Below are 17538 nucleotides of genomic sequence, written 5' to 3' on the forward strand. Positions count from 1 at the left end.
TGGTCATGAAGTCAGGGGTCCATTACTATTGTTGAAGGAACAGTGTATACATAATGATATACAATTAAATCTCTTGGATTATGTTTTCAAATTTAAAAACAGATTACATCAGGCTTGCAAGATGGCAAAGAAAAATTTAAAAACTGATCAGGGAAAAATGAAAATTCAGTATGATCAAAAAGCAAAAATTAGGTCATTAAACCTGGCGACAAAGTATTGGTTTTGTTTCCAATGCAGTCAAACCCGTTGAGAGCTCAGTTTGCAGGATCATATAAGGTGAAATCAAAAATTAACCAGGTCACCTATGTCATTGAGACGCCTGATTATCAAAGAGAGACACAGGTCTGTCACGTGAACATGCTTAAACCTTACTTTGAGAAAATGACTGAGGAGGAGACTAGGATTCCAACCAAGGTGCTAGTTATAGAGGAGAGTAAGGAGGAGATAAGTTTTGTGGAAGGTCATGGAGCACAGAAAGTGATAAGCCCCAGGCTGAAAAATTCTATAGTTTTGCAAAACTTAAGACACCAAGTTAATGCATTTGACTAAATCAGAAAGGGAAGAAATGAAGACATTACTTATAAAATTTAAGGATATATTCCCAGATGTTCGAAGAAGAACTACTGTGGCTTGTCATGATGTGGAGGTCAGTGATGCTAAGCCTATTAAGCAGCATGCTTACCAAGTTAATCAAGAAAAGAGCAGATTGTTGGATCAAGAGGTGGATTATATGCTCAAAAATGACATAATCCGAAAATCAAGTTCAAATTGAAGTTCACCCTGTGTTCTGGTGAATAAGCCAGATGGCTCAATTAGGTTTTGTACAGATTATCGAAAGGTAAATATGGTGACAAAGACTGATGCGTTTCCTATTCCCAGAATAGATGATTGTATAGCTAAGGTGGGAAAGGCTAGGTTTCTTACAAAGATTGATCTCTTAAAAGGATACTGGTGTGTTCCTTTGACAGTGAAAGGCAGGGAGATTTCTGCATTTGTTACACCATCGGGATTGTATGAGTATAATGTTATGCCTTTCTGGATGAAAAATGGACCTGGCACTTTTCAGAGAATGATTAATGCAGTAATTCAGGGTTTAGAGCACATAGGAGCCTATAATCGACGATTTAGTAATTAGTATGGATACATGGGAAGAACACATGCTTGAATTAGAGCAATTATTTCAGAGAATGGTGGAAGCACACCTCAATGAATTTGCACAAGAGTGAGTTTGGACATGCCACTGTAATTTATCTTGGTTATGTGGCAGGACAGGGACACGTGGCACTGGTTGGAGCGAAAGTATTGGCTATCACTATGTTCCCTATCCCCGGCAATAAGAAAACTCTTCAGAGATTTCTAGGTTTGATTTTGTAAAAACTTTGCAGAAAGTTAACAAAACTACTTGGAAAGAAAGAAAAATTTATCTGGTCAGATGCATGTCAGGAAGCATTTCTGAAGTTAAAAGCCATTTTATGCCATCATCCTAAACTTTTGTCCCCTAACTTTGAAAAGTCATTCTTTTCAGCCATGGATGCCAGTGACGAAGTGGTTGGTGCTATACTGTTACAGAAGAAGGATGGTGATGAACATCCTATTTCGTACTTCTTGAAAACATTTAACGACCATCAACGAAATTACTTGACCATTGAGAAGGATTTATTAGTGCTTGTTTTAGCATTGCAACATTTTGATGTGTATATTTGTACTGCTCAAAAACTGTTAATAATATATCTACTGATCATAATCCATGAGCTTTTCTGTCTAAAATGAAAAATAAGAACAGACGGTTAGTGAACTGGAGCTTAATGTTACAAAAGTATAATTTAATTATTATACACAAAGGGGACAGGTAATGTAATAGCAGATTATTTGTCAAGATGTTAATCTGGGTAGATATGAATCTAATCACATACTTATTGTAAAAAAAAAGGAGTGTTTATTTTATTTATGTAATACTTCCAATTAATTGTTAAAAATTTGTTCGCGTGGACCAAATTTTTTTTTAGCAGGGGAGGTGTTACAGAGTTCTGTGTTGTGTATTGGCCTATGTGTTGTGTGGTTTTATGTTAAAAAGTGTCAGTTTGCATTAGAGAGGCAAGGTGAAGGTGAACTGCCGATTTACTGGGATGCAATTGTGAAAGGGGCTTGAGTTTAGGCTGCCTAGCCTTCATATCCTTTAAGTTGTTGTTTCTTTTTTTGTTTATTTTGGTAGGTTAGATGTGGTTCTAACATAATTTTTTTTCCTCTTTTTTGAGAATTCTAAATCGAGGAGAAAGGGATAATATTGTTCAATATGTTACAATGTTATACATTGTATTAAGTATTGCAATATATTGATGTTTTTGTTTTTACTATTCAATTCTGTATTCTATTCTCCTCATGTGTTGTTTACTATAATGCTTAATAAAAAATTGAAAAAAAAATTTCCTTGAAAAAAAAAACAGCATCATGCTTTTGTCCTTCGACCCTAATCTCTGTTCTCATATTCTGATTCCCACTCCCCTGCCAAACCAGATTAAACCCTCCCCATCAAATCTAGCAAACCTGCCCGCCAGTATATTGGTCCCTTTCCAGTTCAGTTACAGCCCATCCTTTTTTAAAAAAAGGTCAGACCTTTCCCAGAAAAGATATCAATGATCCAGAAATCTGAACCCCTGCCCCCACTCTTCAGCCATGCATTTATCTGCCACAACTTCCTGTTCCTACCATCTCTGGTGCATGGCACAGGCAGCAATTCTGAGATTCCCACCTTGAGGTCCTGCTTTTTAACTTCTTTCCTAATTTCCTAAATTCCCTCTTCAGGACCTCATCCTTACTCCTATCTATGTCATTGATCCTCACGTGGATCTTCCCCCTCCAGAATGCTATGAACTCAATCAGGACATCCAAGACCCTGGCACCTGGGAGGCAACATACTATCTGGGAGGCTCGATCTCATTCATCAGATCTCGTATCTGTTCTGCAAACCAATGAGTCCCCAATTATCATAGCTTTCCTGTTATCCCCCCTTCCCTTCTAAGCCGAGGGGCCAGCCTCTGTGACGTGATGACCATGATTGGTCACTAGTAGATCATTCCCCCCCAACAGTATCCAAAACAGTACACTTTTTGTTGAAGGGAATGACCGTAGGGGTGTTCTGTACTGTCTGCCTCTACCGCTTCCCTCTCCTAAGTCACCCAGTTACCTATTTCTTGACTTTTAGGCATGACTGTCTCCCTGAAGCTCCTCTCTATCATTGCCTCTGCCTCCCGAATGATCCAGAGTTCACCCAGTTCCAGCTCCCTAATTCAGTGTTCCAGGGGCTGCAGCTGGATGCACCTCTTGCAGGTGCAGTCACAGGGACAATTGTGCAGTCCCAAATTTCCCACAATCATTGCATTCCACTGCCCTAACTGTTGACTCTATTAACTCTTCCTAATTAAATTCAAAGATCTTAACTTACTGGAATCAAGCCCGACCTGCGAAACCTCGTGAGCCAAAGCCTCTAAGTCCCACTCTACCCTGAGCCACACACACTGGCTGCTCCACTTGAGCTACCTCTCTTTTTATTTGTCACTACCCCTTATCTAAATTACTCCTCCCATCAATCAATGGTCTATTTAAACCTTAATTTGCTTTTTAAAGGCTCTCTAGAGTCCCACATTCCTTGTAACGTTCCTGGGATGTCTGTGTCCCAAGTCTCATTCTGCTCCTTTTTAAAGGCATTCACTTCCAGCTGGCTCCCAACACTTCCAGCTCTCAATAGTCCCATGCTCGTCGTAATGGTCCTGAGATGTCTGATGTTATCTCCTCAAAAAATTCAATGAGGCTCGTGAGGCACAATCGACCCCTCACAAAGCCACGTTGACAATCCCTGAGAAGACTAGTTGTAAATCCTGTCCCTAAGAATCCCCTTGAATAGTTTGCCAACCACTGACTTAAGACTCACTGGTCTCTAATTCCAAGGTTCTCCCTATTACCTATTTTAAAAAAGAGGACCACATTTACCATTCTCCAATCCTTTGGTTCCTCCCGTGACCATGAGAACCCAAAGATCATTGCCAACACCCCAGCAATCTCTTCCCTTGCTTCCTGTAGTAATTTGGGATATATCTTGTCTGATATCAGGGACTTACCAATTCTAAAGTTTTTAAAAAGATCCAGCACTTCCTCCTTCTTAATCTCAATATGTACCAGCATATATGCTTCTTCTATTCCGACTTCATCTTGACCGAGGTCCCACTCTCTGGTGAACACTGAAGCAATGTATTCATTGAGGACCTCCCCTACCTCCTTTATCCTTAAGCAGCCCTCTCTTCACTCTTATCATTCTTCTGTTCTTCACGTATAGGTATGCACAGAACACCTCAGGGTTTTCCTTAATCCTACTTGCCAAGGCCCTCTTGTGTCCCCTTCCAGCTCTCCCAAATCCTTTCTGAAGTTCCTTCCTGGCTATCATATAATTCTCATGGGCCCTTCCCTTCTTTTGCTTCCTAAATCTAATGTATGCTTTCTTTTTCCTCTCAACTAGCTCTCTCACCTGTTTGTCAACCACAGTTCTGTTATCCTAACATCTTTTTCTCTATCTTAGTGGGACAAATTTATCTAGAACCCCATACAAATACTCCCTAAATATCCTCCACATTTCTCTTGTCTTTTACCCCCAAGAACATCTGTTCTCAATTTACTCTCCCTAGTTCCTGCCTAATCCTTTTGTAATTAGCACTTCCCCCAACTGAACACTTTACTACTTTGTCTGCTCTTATCCCTTTCATTGCTTTCCTAAAGGTCAGAGTTGTGGTCACTTTCATCAAAATGCTCCCCTACTGAGAGGTCTGTCACCTGGCCAGGTTCTTTACTCAGTACTAGATCCAATATGGCTTCTCCTCGAGTTGGCTGGTCCATATATTGTGTCAAGAATCCTTAACACACCTGACAAATTCTGCCCCATCTGTCCCTTGCAGTAAGGCGGTGCCAGTCAATATTTGGGAAATTGAAATCTCTCTGTAATTTCTGCACATTTCCAAATCTGTCTAATCTGCTCCCGATGGCCATTTGGTGGTTGGGGGGGGGGGTGGCTTATAGACTACTCCCAATAGAGTGATCTCTCCCTTTCTGTTTCTGACCTCTACCCAGAATGACTTGGTGGACAATCCCTTCATAACTGAGAAACTATCCCTGATTAGTCATGCTTCTTCTCTCCCCCTCCCCTCTTTTATCTCCCATTCTATCCTTTTACTGTCAAATACTGTATCGATATCATTAGTAGTCATTTTACCTAATCCATGGAATTCAAAATGATAATGAGATTTGCAGATGAATGTGGTTTGTGAAAGCAGCTTACTAACATGATTATCAAAGATACTTCCATTAATTTGCAGTGACTGGGAGTAGACTGATGGTGCATTAAGACCTCCAATAAATTTGTTCTACTTTGTGGGCAAAACAAAGCCCAGCATTCTTTAAAAATGAATTTGAGAAATGGGCTGGTTCCAGAGACAAATTAACAGCATTACAACCATGATGCTGTTTTGCTCCCATCTTTACAATCAGCTGTTTCCTGATCTAACATGGGGTGAATGAAATTGGCTGAAGATTGGATTGTGAGACTGTAGGGGAAAAAAAAATCAGGAGATTGAGATGGGATTGTCCATCTGATATTTCAACCTAAAAATGGTTGCAATTTCTTCCACTTCACCAGTGGCACATGTTGGTCTCTGACATCATTAAGGAAGATAATTTTCTTCAACTCTCCTTCCAAAATTATCCTTTGTCCATCACCAATGATCTAATTTGGCAAGATTCCAGAACTCTAATCTAATCCATTATATGTAGGACATCAGTTATATAGTTTTTGCTCTTTGCCATGTTTGTAGCCCTGTGTTATAATGAGGGTTCCTGTTTCATTGTTACATAAGCCTAAAACGGTGGGATTCCCTTCTGAATCAAGCTTTGTCCTTTGAAGAGTTACTGGATTGATATTCGCTTGTGTTCAAATTATTAATTCCTTCATCTAAAAGAACTCCATCATCTTCTTGTTGTTTGCTGAATGTTTCAATATTTGCAATGCTCATGTTTCTCCAATCTTTTTTATTGAATCCAATGAGCAGCGTGTGTTCTATGTTCTGAAACAACAGAATCCAATTTTTCCCTCAGGATAATCCATCGTAATGATGAATTCCCTTTCAACTTTAAAAATGTAACTGTATTATCTCCTAATACAGAACGACATAGAATGCTTTTAGAAAGACAACAACTGGCCAGTCATAGCTCTTAAAAAGATTTCTTATGTTTTTGTGATATAAACACAAGTGGATTAGACAGAGGCATTATTGCTGTTCTGGGCAAGTTTATGGAAAGTTCATAAAATACCATGACACAAGATGACTTAATAAGTAATTGGGAATGAAAATACTTTTTAAAAAAAAAAACCAGAATTACCATCAGCACTGTGTCATATCAGGAATTTAAAATTCTACTTACCATACACTAGGCAGCATCACTCACAAAGTGAAATTAGTTACTGCAAGAGCAGGGCAAGAGACAAGATAAACATTGGATATCACTGTTCTGGGTTTTCTCCTTTCTTTTCAGGTGATCAAGCAGAAAAACTGTTCTTTAATTGAAATAAATATATGGCAGGCTTATTCTACATCATGCTTGCAAATATGTGTTATCTTGTTTAAAAAGAATCCAAAAACTGACTGAATAAACACCGTTATTTATCCCAAAGCTGACAAACACCCTCAAAAAGGGTAATCACCAACTGATTTTACTTTATTTTACAAAAACTGGATTATCTTAGAAACACTATTTCTTTATTAACAATTTTTTTTAAACATATATATATATATATAAATGAAATGCCTTCAGTGGCAGGCTTGTTCACTTACATATATCCTTTAGTTGGTTCATTATGGAGTGATATAGTGCAGCCCATATAGAATTTTTTTCCTTGGAATAATCGTCACCCATAGACAGATGTGATAGATTCACTCTTTCCCAGAAGCAAGCTGTTTAACATCCATTTATGCACACTTGCATTCTATCATCATAAAATGAATTTCTATTCAGAATTCATGTCACTTACATTATTGGAACTGTATTAAAAATCAAGAAGGGATAGGCAACTAATTCTGGAGCAAAGACATTCAGAACTACAGTCAGAATGTTCTCTGGGCCCCCCATTGTCTTTGCTGTATCCAGCACTCTCGGCCAATTCTGGATATTTTATGCAGTAGACTGTGTTAGCCAAAGAATGGTTTCTGAATTGCTAAAAATCTCAGAAAATGGAGATGATTGATTCATTCAGCACTTCTGACTGATAAAGGCTACAAATGTTATAGTCTGAAAAATACTTCTTTGATCTAGCTTCTGATTGTCTGAGCTAACTTTTTCTAATATAGTCCAATATAAAACAAAATTTGTCATTGGGCTACACTGGAAATATTAAGACAGGAGTGGAATATGGTACAGCAAAGAGATAGAAGTTATGGAACTAATTCCAGGACCTGAGGCAAAGGCAACTGAAGGCACAGCTCCTGATGATTAATATCAGCAATGTATATGAAACCACTCTTAGAAGAATCCCATGGATTGAAGGTATGAATGAGGATACAAGGATATTGGGGTGGGGTGGGGGTAGCTATGGAACAATTTGAAAATTATGTTCAAGTGGTAAACATATCAAAAAGCTTTTAAGGATGTGTGAACAGGATATCGGCAGAATAGATCATCAAGTGTGGTGAGGGAACCAAATGGTTGAACAGTCAGGAGAGCAATGGAGAAGTTATCAATGAGGTACAAATGGATGGGCGATGATGCTGCTAAAATTGAGAATTTGGTCAGCACAGGAATTCAGTGCAGAAGCAAAGAAAAGATGTTCTGCTTCGTGCCTTCAAAACTTTGGTGGTTTGTGTACATTTGAAAATCAGTCCATAAAATGAAGGTGTTGCCGAGATTACAATATTTATTTCAATCCATTCCTATTTATCTAACACAAAAACAATTTAAAATATTAAGAACTTTCCTGTGAAATGGCAAATTCTCCAGGATCTCCATGGAAAAACTGATGTTGGATTTTAAATTGGGGGGGGGGGAGTGGGGTATGATTATCTGATTTTAGGAAATATTACTAGCCCAGTCAAGGTTCTTCGCATCTTTATTTGAAGAAGGTGAACCACCAAAATGGGTCAACATAGGGTCAACAGCTGGGGAGATTTCATTTACAAAACAAATACCAAATTAATAAATAAAAGAATGGATAACCCCATCCTAAAACATCTGTAAAAATCTGGAAGGAAATTAATTATTGTATCAGGGAAGAAATATTACAAGAAATTGTAATATCGCCAAAAGCAACGAACTGATGCATATGAATTTAGGTAACAAAATTCTGGATATTTGACACCAAAAGGGGATCCGAACTACTGAGCACTGCTATGAAAATAGATAGCTCATGTCCTTCAAACAAATGAAGGATAGATATGATTTGCCTAATAGAACCTTTCACTACTTTTTACAGTTAAGATCCTTCCTGAAGGAAAAATGGGACCCTACCATGACCCCACCTGACGAGGTGGAAGGGCTATTTCGACTGGGAGGTGCTCCCAAATTTATATCCAGAATCTACTTTGTACTTCAAAGTGAGAGCCCAAAACTGGACCTGTAAAGATTGAGGGAAAAGTGGGTGTCGGACTTGGTGAAGAGTTTTAGTCAGATCTATGTTAGGAAAATGTAACATAGGTGATCAATGCCAGATTAAGATTGATACAATACAATTTTCCATACACCAATTATAGCTCACATCACTATAATTACATAAAGGATAATAAGAGATATCGGAAATGTGCTTCAGGTGTGGTTAGAGATAAGGGGCAACTCAGAGGGGGGGGGGGGGTTCATTTGATTAGAGCATAGAGAACCAGAAGTGATTAATACCACCAGAGTAAAGAAAAATACAGCACTGAGCGGAGTCACATGATGGAGTAGTGGCTGGTCGAGTTGAACCAGCCCTCTCCAGAAAAAAAGAAAAAAAAAGTTTGGAAAAGACAGAGTTCAACAAATATAAAACTCAAGAAATAGAAGATAAAGTTACAGAGAAGAACAAGAAGATGGCACCCAAGAAAGAGAAAGTAAGAACCATGGGAAAAAAAGGAAAATCACCGGAGAAGAGAAGAAGGCCTTATCTGCACATAGGAGCAGGGAGCTACGGTGGTGAAGAGCAGCCGATCTCCAAGGTTGGTGAGTGCCCTGCGAAGTCGCGACCTCCCGACTGGTGGACTGTAAAAATGACTCTCAGAGCCAAAAGTGCGCAACTGCACATGCGCGAGGAGTCATGCATGCATAGTGAGTGCGCAATCAAAGGATAAAGTGAACACCGGTGGGAGGGGGGCTCAGCCGAGGAGCGGGCAGCTACAACACAACCAGCTGAGGGACGCCCAGCATCAGGGTGCTCAGCTGGAGGAACAAAATAACAGCGAAGAAAGGATCGAGGAGCCAGAAGAGGGAGAACGGCAGCAGGGTGACCAACAACAAGATGATCAACAGCAGGAGGCCTGACAGACAGACGGCCTGCGACCATAGGCCCAACAAGAGGAGGCCCGACAAAGACATAGAAGTAATTCATCAGAAAAAGCAGAAGAGACACAGATACAAAGAAGAGAAGAAGACAAACACAGGTACAGATACAGAAGAAGAGGAAGACCAAGATCTTCACAGGGAAATAGAAGGTAAAACAGATGGACAAAATATAGATAAAGCTTTTTTGAAGAACAAATGAGATCATTAAAAGAATGGTTATCATTAGAATTTAGTGCAATTAAAATAAAAATGTAAAGAGCAGAAGATAAAATACAAAGTCAAGACAGAAATAGGGAAAAGAGCAGAAAATGTGGAGGAGCAGGAAACTGCTGTAGAATTGAAAGTCAATGATTTAAGAGAAAAATTGGAAGAAAGTGACAAAAAAATTAAAGAGACAAGAGTTGTCATCTCAGAAAATTGATATATTGGAAAACTATAGTAGGCAAAACAACATAAAAATAGTGGGCCTGAAGGAGGACGAAGGCGGCTCAGACACGAAGGAATTTATAAAAGGATGGATCCCAAAGGTTTTGGGAACGACGGAAATGCATGAAGAAATGGAAATAGAAAGGGCACACAGAGCCCTAGTTCCGAAGCCGCAGACACATTAAAAACCAAGATCCATCTTAGTAAAATTTTTAAGATATACGACAAGAAGTGGGGTGGAAAAAAGAGAGCTTTGTTATATGTATAAATAAAAAGTGTTTTCTGGGGGGCTGGGAGAGAAAATAACCGTCACTGCAAAATCAGTTGATGCTTGTGAGCAAGATCGCAAACCAAATGGAAAGGGGAATTATGGTTGCCCGGAAAGAGATAAGGTGTTATTGGGTGTGGGATTGTCAGAGTATTTCATGTTTTAAATGTGTTGTCATACATTGAGTTTAAAAAGGGAAACTTAAAAGACAAAAATGGGAAAAAGGGGGATGGAAGTGGCGAGGAGGCAGAAAAGAGGTGTAAACAAGATACAAGATGGCTACGTTGAACTACATGACTATAAACATTAATGGAATACATAACCAAATTTAAAGGAAGAGGCTACTAAATTTACTGAAAAAAGAAAAAATAGATATAGCATTTGTGCAGGAAATGCATCTAACTGAAGTGGAAAATAACAAATTAAAGAGAGACTGGGTAGGGCACGTAGCGGCAGCATCATATAATTCAAAAGCTAGAGGTGTAGCCATATTAGTTAACAAAAATGTACCAATCAAGATAGAGGAGGAAATAACAGATCCAGCAGGGAGGTAAGTAATGATAAAGAGTCAGATATACTCAGAATTTTGGAATTTGCTCAATATATATGCACCTAACGAGGAGGATCAAAAGTTTATGCAAGATTTTTTTTGAAGATTACAGACACACTAGGAAATATATTGATAGGAGGGATTTTGACCTTAATTTGGATCCAATGTTAGATAAAACTGGACAAAAGACAAGCAAAAAGAATAAAGTAATAAAATTTATGGTTAAATCAATGCAAGAAATGAAACTTATAGATATATGGAGGAGACAGCACCCAAAAGAGAAAGAATATTCATATGACTCAAGTAGGCATAAAACATATTCAAGGATTGATATATTTTTGTGGTCGGCTCATATTCAAGGGAGAGTCAGGAAAACTGAGTATGAAGCTAGATTACTTTCAGATCATTCACCCCTGCTATTAGCAATAGAACTGGAGGACATTCCACAAAGAACATATAGATGGAGGTTAAACCCCATGCCACTTAAAAGGCAGGTATTTAGAGAGTTTATTGAACACCAAATTAAAACATATTTTGAAATAAACACAGAATCAGTTAAAGATAAATTTATACTATGCGATGCAATGAAAGATTTTATTAGAGGACAGATAATAAGCTATGTAACTAAGATGAAAAAGGCCTACAATTGGGAAATACAACAGCTGGAAAGGGAGATAGCAAGTTCAGAAAGGAACTAGTGAAAAGGGACGATATAAAGAAAAAGAGAGAATTGGCGGACAAAAAAATAAAATACGAAACATTACAAACATACAAGGTGGAGAAGAACATAATGAAAACAAAGCATTGGGAGAAAAAACACATAAAATATTGGCCTGGCAACTTAAAACTGAACAAGCTAAAAGAACTGTAATGGCATCAAGGAAAAAGGACAAACAAATCACATATAACCCAACAGAGATTAATGAAAACTTTAAGGAATTTTATGATCAATTATACCACACTGAGAATGAGAGGAAAGATGATAAAGAAGAGTTCTTAGCTAAAATTGAACTGCCGAAATTGCAAGAGGAACAAAACAAACCGATAAAACCATTTGAAATAGAGGAAGCACAGGATATATTAAAAAAAGCTCCTGAACAATAGAACACAAGGAGAGGATAGATTTCCAATAGAATTTTATAAAACATTTAAAGAGTTATGAATTCCTCTTCTCCTGGAAGTAATGAATCAGGTAAAGAAACACAAAACTTGCCAGACTCATGTAAGACAGCAATAATTACAATAATACCAAAGATGGGGAAGGATCCATTAACACCAACATCATATAGACCAATATCCCTACTTAACTCAGATTAAGTTATTAGCAAACAGATTGGCCTACTGTGTACCAAAAATAGTAAAACAAGATCAAACTGGATTTATCAAGAAAAGACGAACAGCGGTCAATGTCTGTAAACTTATTAATTTAATTCATGCAGTTCAAGGAAGTAAAAAACCAATGGTGGCTATTACCTTAGATGCAGAAAAAGCCTTTGACAGAGTAGAGTGGAACTACTTATTTAAAGTTTTACAGAAGTTCAATCTGCCAGAAAAATATATTAATTGGATTAAAGCATTATATAATGGACCGTTGACAAAGGTAGCAGTAAAAGGATATGTATCGAACCAATTCAAATTAAGTAGATCAACTTGGCAGGGATGTCCATTATCCCCCTCATTGTTAGCCTTAGCAATAGAACCATTGGCAGAGCTGATAAGAATAGAAAATAAAATAAAAGGGATAAAAATAAATGAGAAGGAGTATAAAATAGTTTATTTGCAGATGACTTCATAGTATACCTAACAGAACCAGAGATATCAATAAAAGAACAACACAAGAAATTGAAGGAATATGGAGAAATATCGGGGTATAAGGTCAATGCAAATAAAAGTGAAGTGATGCCAATGAGTAATGCGGATTATACAGAACTTAAAAAAAAATCACCATTTAAATGGCGAACACAAGCAATCCAATAGGGATCAGGTTAGACAATAACTTAAGCCATTTGTACAAACTAAATTATCAGCCATTTATAAAGAAATTACAGGAAGACTTAGAACATTGGAAAGAATTACCACTAACATTGATAGGGAGGGTAAATTGCATTAAAATGAATGTGTTCCCAAGGATACAATACTTATTTCAAACGTTACCAATTCCCTTAACAGAGAAATTCCTTGTTGAACAAAAGAGAATAATAAGGAAATTCTTGTGGAAAGGGGGGAAACCGAGGGTAGCGCTAGATAAATTAACAGAGAGGTATAACTAAGGTGGTTTGCAGTTACCAAACTTCAGAAATTATTATAGAGCCGCACAATTAAGGTATTTATCAGATTTTTACCAGACGAGAGAAAAACCAGACTGGACGAAGACAGAACTAGATAAAATAGGAGAGAAGGTACTGGAACATATACTCCATAAGTGGGATGAAAAGCTGGTGCAATATAATAGCTCACCAGTATTGCATCATTTACTTAATATATGGAAGAAGATTCACATAGAAAAGAAAAAATGAATTACCAAATACCAAAATTGTTATTGACGCAAAATCCACTAGACCCTTTTACAATAGATAACCTTTCATTTAGAGAATGGGAGAGAAAAGGAATCAAGAGAATAATAAATTATTTCCCAAAAAACAATTTTCTAACATCTGAACAGTTGAAGAACAAATATGGAATAACTCACGGTACAATATTTGTATACCATGATCTGAAAGCTTCTTTAAAGGATAAATTGGGAAACAGATTGAGATTACCTGAAGGAAGCAGCTTTGAATATGTGATTACAGATACAATGATAATTATGAACTACGAAGAATACAATAAATACACGTTACGTATGATACAGTATAATTGGTTACACAGGTTATGTATCACTCCTCAAAAATTAAAAGAATGGGATCCAACAATATCAGATAGGAGTTTTCGCTGTAAAAATGAAATGGGAACAACAATACATGCAATTTGGGCATGAACAAAAGTGAATACGTTTTGGGAAGAACTAAATCAGATATTAAATAAAATCACAAAAAACAACATACCAAAAAATCCAGAGATCTTTTTTTTAAGTAACAGAAGAAGTAATGAATTAGGCCTCAAATTGGATGAAGTGCAAAAAAGATTCATTATGATAGCCTTAGCAGTAGCAAAAAAATGTATAATGTCAACTTGTAAAATGGAAGAGAGCCTGAGAATACAGCAATGGTACATGGAAATGAATAAATGTATTCCATTGGGAAAAAAATAACATACAATTTAAAAAATAAAGTTACATTGTTTGAACAAATTTGGGAACCATAAATGGAACATAACAGAGAGAGCTTGCCTCGGACCTCCATAGCCTAAAATGATAAGACAAAACGATTTGATTTAGTATGTAAAAGTAGATGACACATTTTTCCTGTTTGTTTTTCCCTTGTGTGAAGACATTGTTTTATGGTTTTATTGTATTGTATATGTTGAATATTTATTGGTTTTGGAGAGGGGTGGGAAGGGGGGGGGGGGGGAAGAAAAAGCCACTGTGTATATTTAACGAGAAACCTTTGTACATATTTTGGTTGATATGGTTCACAGTGTGAGAAATTTTAAAAAATTAAAAATTAAAAAAAAAGAAAAACAACTAAGACAGATCTGGAATCCAGTGTGTAAACAAGGAGGCCAAAAAATTCATTTCTTCTTGCCTTGACTCTATTCTTTCTCCCTTGACCCATCTCTTTACATTTCCTGTATATCCACATCAGTTTTGAAGTCAACTCCTTCCCACTATCCACTTACAATTTCTTAACCTTGGTTGGCTCAGTTTCAAAGGTCCATCCAAGTTTTCCACACTACACTCTTCTTCTAGGACACCTGCTTCTTTCTTGAACAGATCTGAAACTAGTCTGAACTTTTTACCACTTTTCATTTCCTGCCATATTTATTCTTGCACTAAACAATGTCTATTTACTTTCCCCAAAATGAGCAAGTAGTTTAATGATTTCAACTTTCAGTTGCCTGTAACTTTTCCATTTGGACTTTGATCTTCAGCCTTTTAAACTATATCAATGCAGCTCAACTCAAGCTTGAGGAAGAATACCTAACCTTCCAAGTTGTCACCAGGGTTTAAATCTCAGAAATTCCACCTTTACATACTTCATAATTTCAGTATTCACTTTTTTAAGCTCTTTTCTGCTGGTAATATTTACATAGTACAGGCATAAATTGGAGGAAGTAAATCTTTCTCAATGTCTGCAGTATGTTCTGCACTGATCAGTCAGTCCCTGATAAACTTTGGTCAATGAGTTTGTTTGGAAAAACTTTCCAGTGTCCCATCACTGGGACACTATGTGGCAAAGGGGATGGACCTATCCTTCATGACACCCAAGTCAGGTAAAACCTTACTGCATACCAGCACTTGGTGTTCTCATATTTTGGCTCCATGCACAGCCTATTTACAGCACAAAGGCATAGGATGAAGGCCACTTTGGGTATGCCCTTATCCCAGTGGTCTGGTGAACCAGGAGACAGCCCCGGTGATGGCCAGGGGGTCACCAGATTCAGCAGTACCTCAGACTTGATGATTAGCTTCTTGTTGTTACAGAGAGCTTCCATTGAAGCAATTTTTGGCGAGCCTTTGCAAACAGCTTCAACAAATTTTTGTTATATGCCTCAGTGCTTACGAACTAGATCCCCAGCATCTTCAGCTAATCAGATCTGACTGTGATGGGAATGGCAGACTAATCAGGCCAGTTCCTGAAGAGCACTGCCTCAGTTTTCTTCCAGTTAACCCTGACTTTCCCATGCCAACCTGCAATCTGCAGACCAATCCTGCCTCTGAACTGAAGGCATCGATACCATTCACAGCATTTATTTCAGAAACCAAACATCTTCTGCATTAGGGGCTGGTCAATTTTTCCCTGGGTAAAGAACTTTTGGGCGCTGCTGGCAAACACGAAGGACCTCCAAAAAGGAGCAGAGGCCATTCCTGCAATCCACCCAATGGAAAAAAAAATCAGTAATTTTAGTTAATTTTCCAACTACAAGATACAAACTGTAAAGAAGAAAACACTCACAAGAAAGTAGCTTGCAAGGATGATCTTCTAAAGCATCCTTTAAGAAGCAGCTAGGTCGAAGAAGGCTTGCACTAGGCCTCAGCACGTCACCCGAGAGCCGACAACATTGAATGGACAACACTGGCTCTTGTTCTTCCTGGCAGTGGGGCTGATCGCAAGTCTGGGTTGAGGGAGGCCGGGCCCGGCTTCTCGACACTTCAAGGCCCTCGCCGTCACACTGACCCGGCTCGGAGCTCGCGTCCCCGGCCGCCTCACGCCTCGGACCTGGGGGGGGGGGGGGGTTTAATATGCCGGCGCGGATCATTGGCTGCTCGCTGACGGAGTTCGGAAGTCCCCAGTGGGGGAATCCCCGGCTTCAGAGCTCGCTGACTTCCGCCGCCCTGCTCTCAGCCGCCCCGGAGAAGGAAGCTGGGCCGCACCTTCTGTCCTGCCCCAGAATGGGCCTTCTTCGGCCGCCGGGCTCCAAACGGCCCGAATCGAGGAGCGCCACCCGCTGCCCCATCGAGGGGACGGCGGGAACGAGCTGTGCGCTCCTCATGCATCGAGCTCAAGACCGGCCGAGGAAGACGCCATAAACAGCAAACGAGAGCTTTCAGAGCGCAAGGATCCCGCGACGACTGAAAACTCGACATTACTGCGAGTTGGGCGGTCGGAAAAAGTAAAAATGCCGCTTTCTCTTGTGTCCCCGGAGGAAAATAAACTTTCAAAAGAACTGCAGATGCTGAGGATCTAAAATAATAGCAGGGGAAAACCTGGAAGTATTCAACAGACCAGGCGCCACATGTGGATTGGGCAACAGCCAACGTATCAGGTCCAATTGCTCCCCCAATTATGGTGTGTGGGGTTGGATGCGTTTCCTGCACAAATGCTATGTCTATTTTTTCTCTTTTTTTTCAGGAAATTTAATAGCCTTTTTCGTTTAATTTGGTTATGTATTCCATTAATATTTATAGTCATCTAGTTCAACATCTCATTCTGTTTACCCCTCATTTCCGCTCATTTTCCCCATTTTCATCTCTCAGTTTTCCCTTTTTGAACTTTTAAAACAAAAAAAAGACTTAAACAACTCCCACATCTAAAATTCCCTTAACCCCGAATGTTCCCCCCCCCCCCCCCCGAGTTGCCCCTTGTCCCTTCTTGCCGGGCAACCACAACTCCCCTCTCCATTTGGATTGCGAACCCGCTCGCAACTGATTTCGCAGTGACTGTTATTCTCTCCCACCCAAACCCCTCCAGAAAAGACTTTTATCTTCACATATAACAAAACTCACCCTCTTTTTTTCCCCCCCTGACTTCCTTTCTTCCCTTTTCTTTCCCTTCTTTAGTTCTTACTTATACATTATTTTTACATCTTTATATGTATTTTGTCGTCGTTCTTGTTACATCTCTTCATCTCTTCATCTCTCCTTCTGTCCTGCAGGCATTCTGCAAATTCTCGTGCTTCCTCCGGATCCGAGAACAGTCTGTTTTGCTCCCCCGGGATAAATATTTTAAGCACCGCTGGATATCTTAACATAAATTTATAACCATTTTTCCATAGGATTGATTTTGCTGTATTAAACTCCTTCCTCTTCCATAATAAATTAAGGAGAGACTGGGTCGGGCACATAGCAGCAGCATCATATAATTCAAAAGCCAGAGGTGTAGCTATATTAATAAATAAAAATGTACCAATCAAA

At 38.8% G+C, this 17538-nt stretch overlaps 1 protein-coding gene across 9 annotated transcripts in view; it reads right to left on the reverse strand.

The window, feature by feature from the left end:
* Positions 1-16602, reverse strand: part of tank (TRAF family member-associated NFKB activator) — a 119053-nt gene extending 102451 nt beyond the window's left edge. For 8 of the 9 annotated variants that reach the window (XM_069935374.1, XM_069935373.1, XM_069935372.1 and 5 more), the window contains exon 1: positions 15860-16602. The gene's annotated coding sequence lies outside the window, so the exon portion shown is untranslated. The remainder of the gene's footprint in view (positions 1-15859) is intronic. The other variant, XM_069935376.1, reaches the window with a different exon arrangement.
* Positions 16603-17538: the final 936 nt, after the last annotated feature.

The sequence above is a fragment of the Narcine bancroftii genome, chromosome 4 (genome assembly GCF_036971445.1).
Source record: "Narcine bancroftii isolate sNarBan1 chromosome 4, sNarBan1.hap1, whole genome shotgun sequence".
Classification (NCBI taxonomy): Eukaryota; Metazoa; Chordata; class Chondrichthyes; order Torpediniformes; family Narcinidae; genus Narcine; species Narcine bancroftii.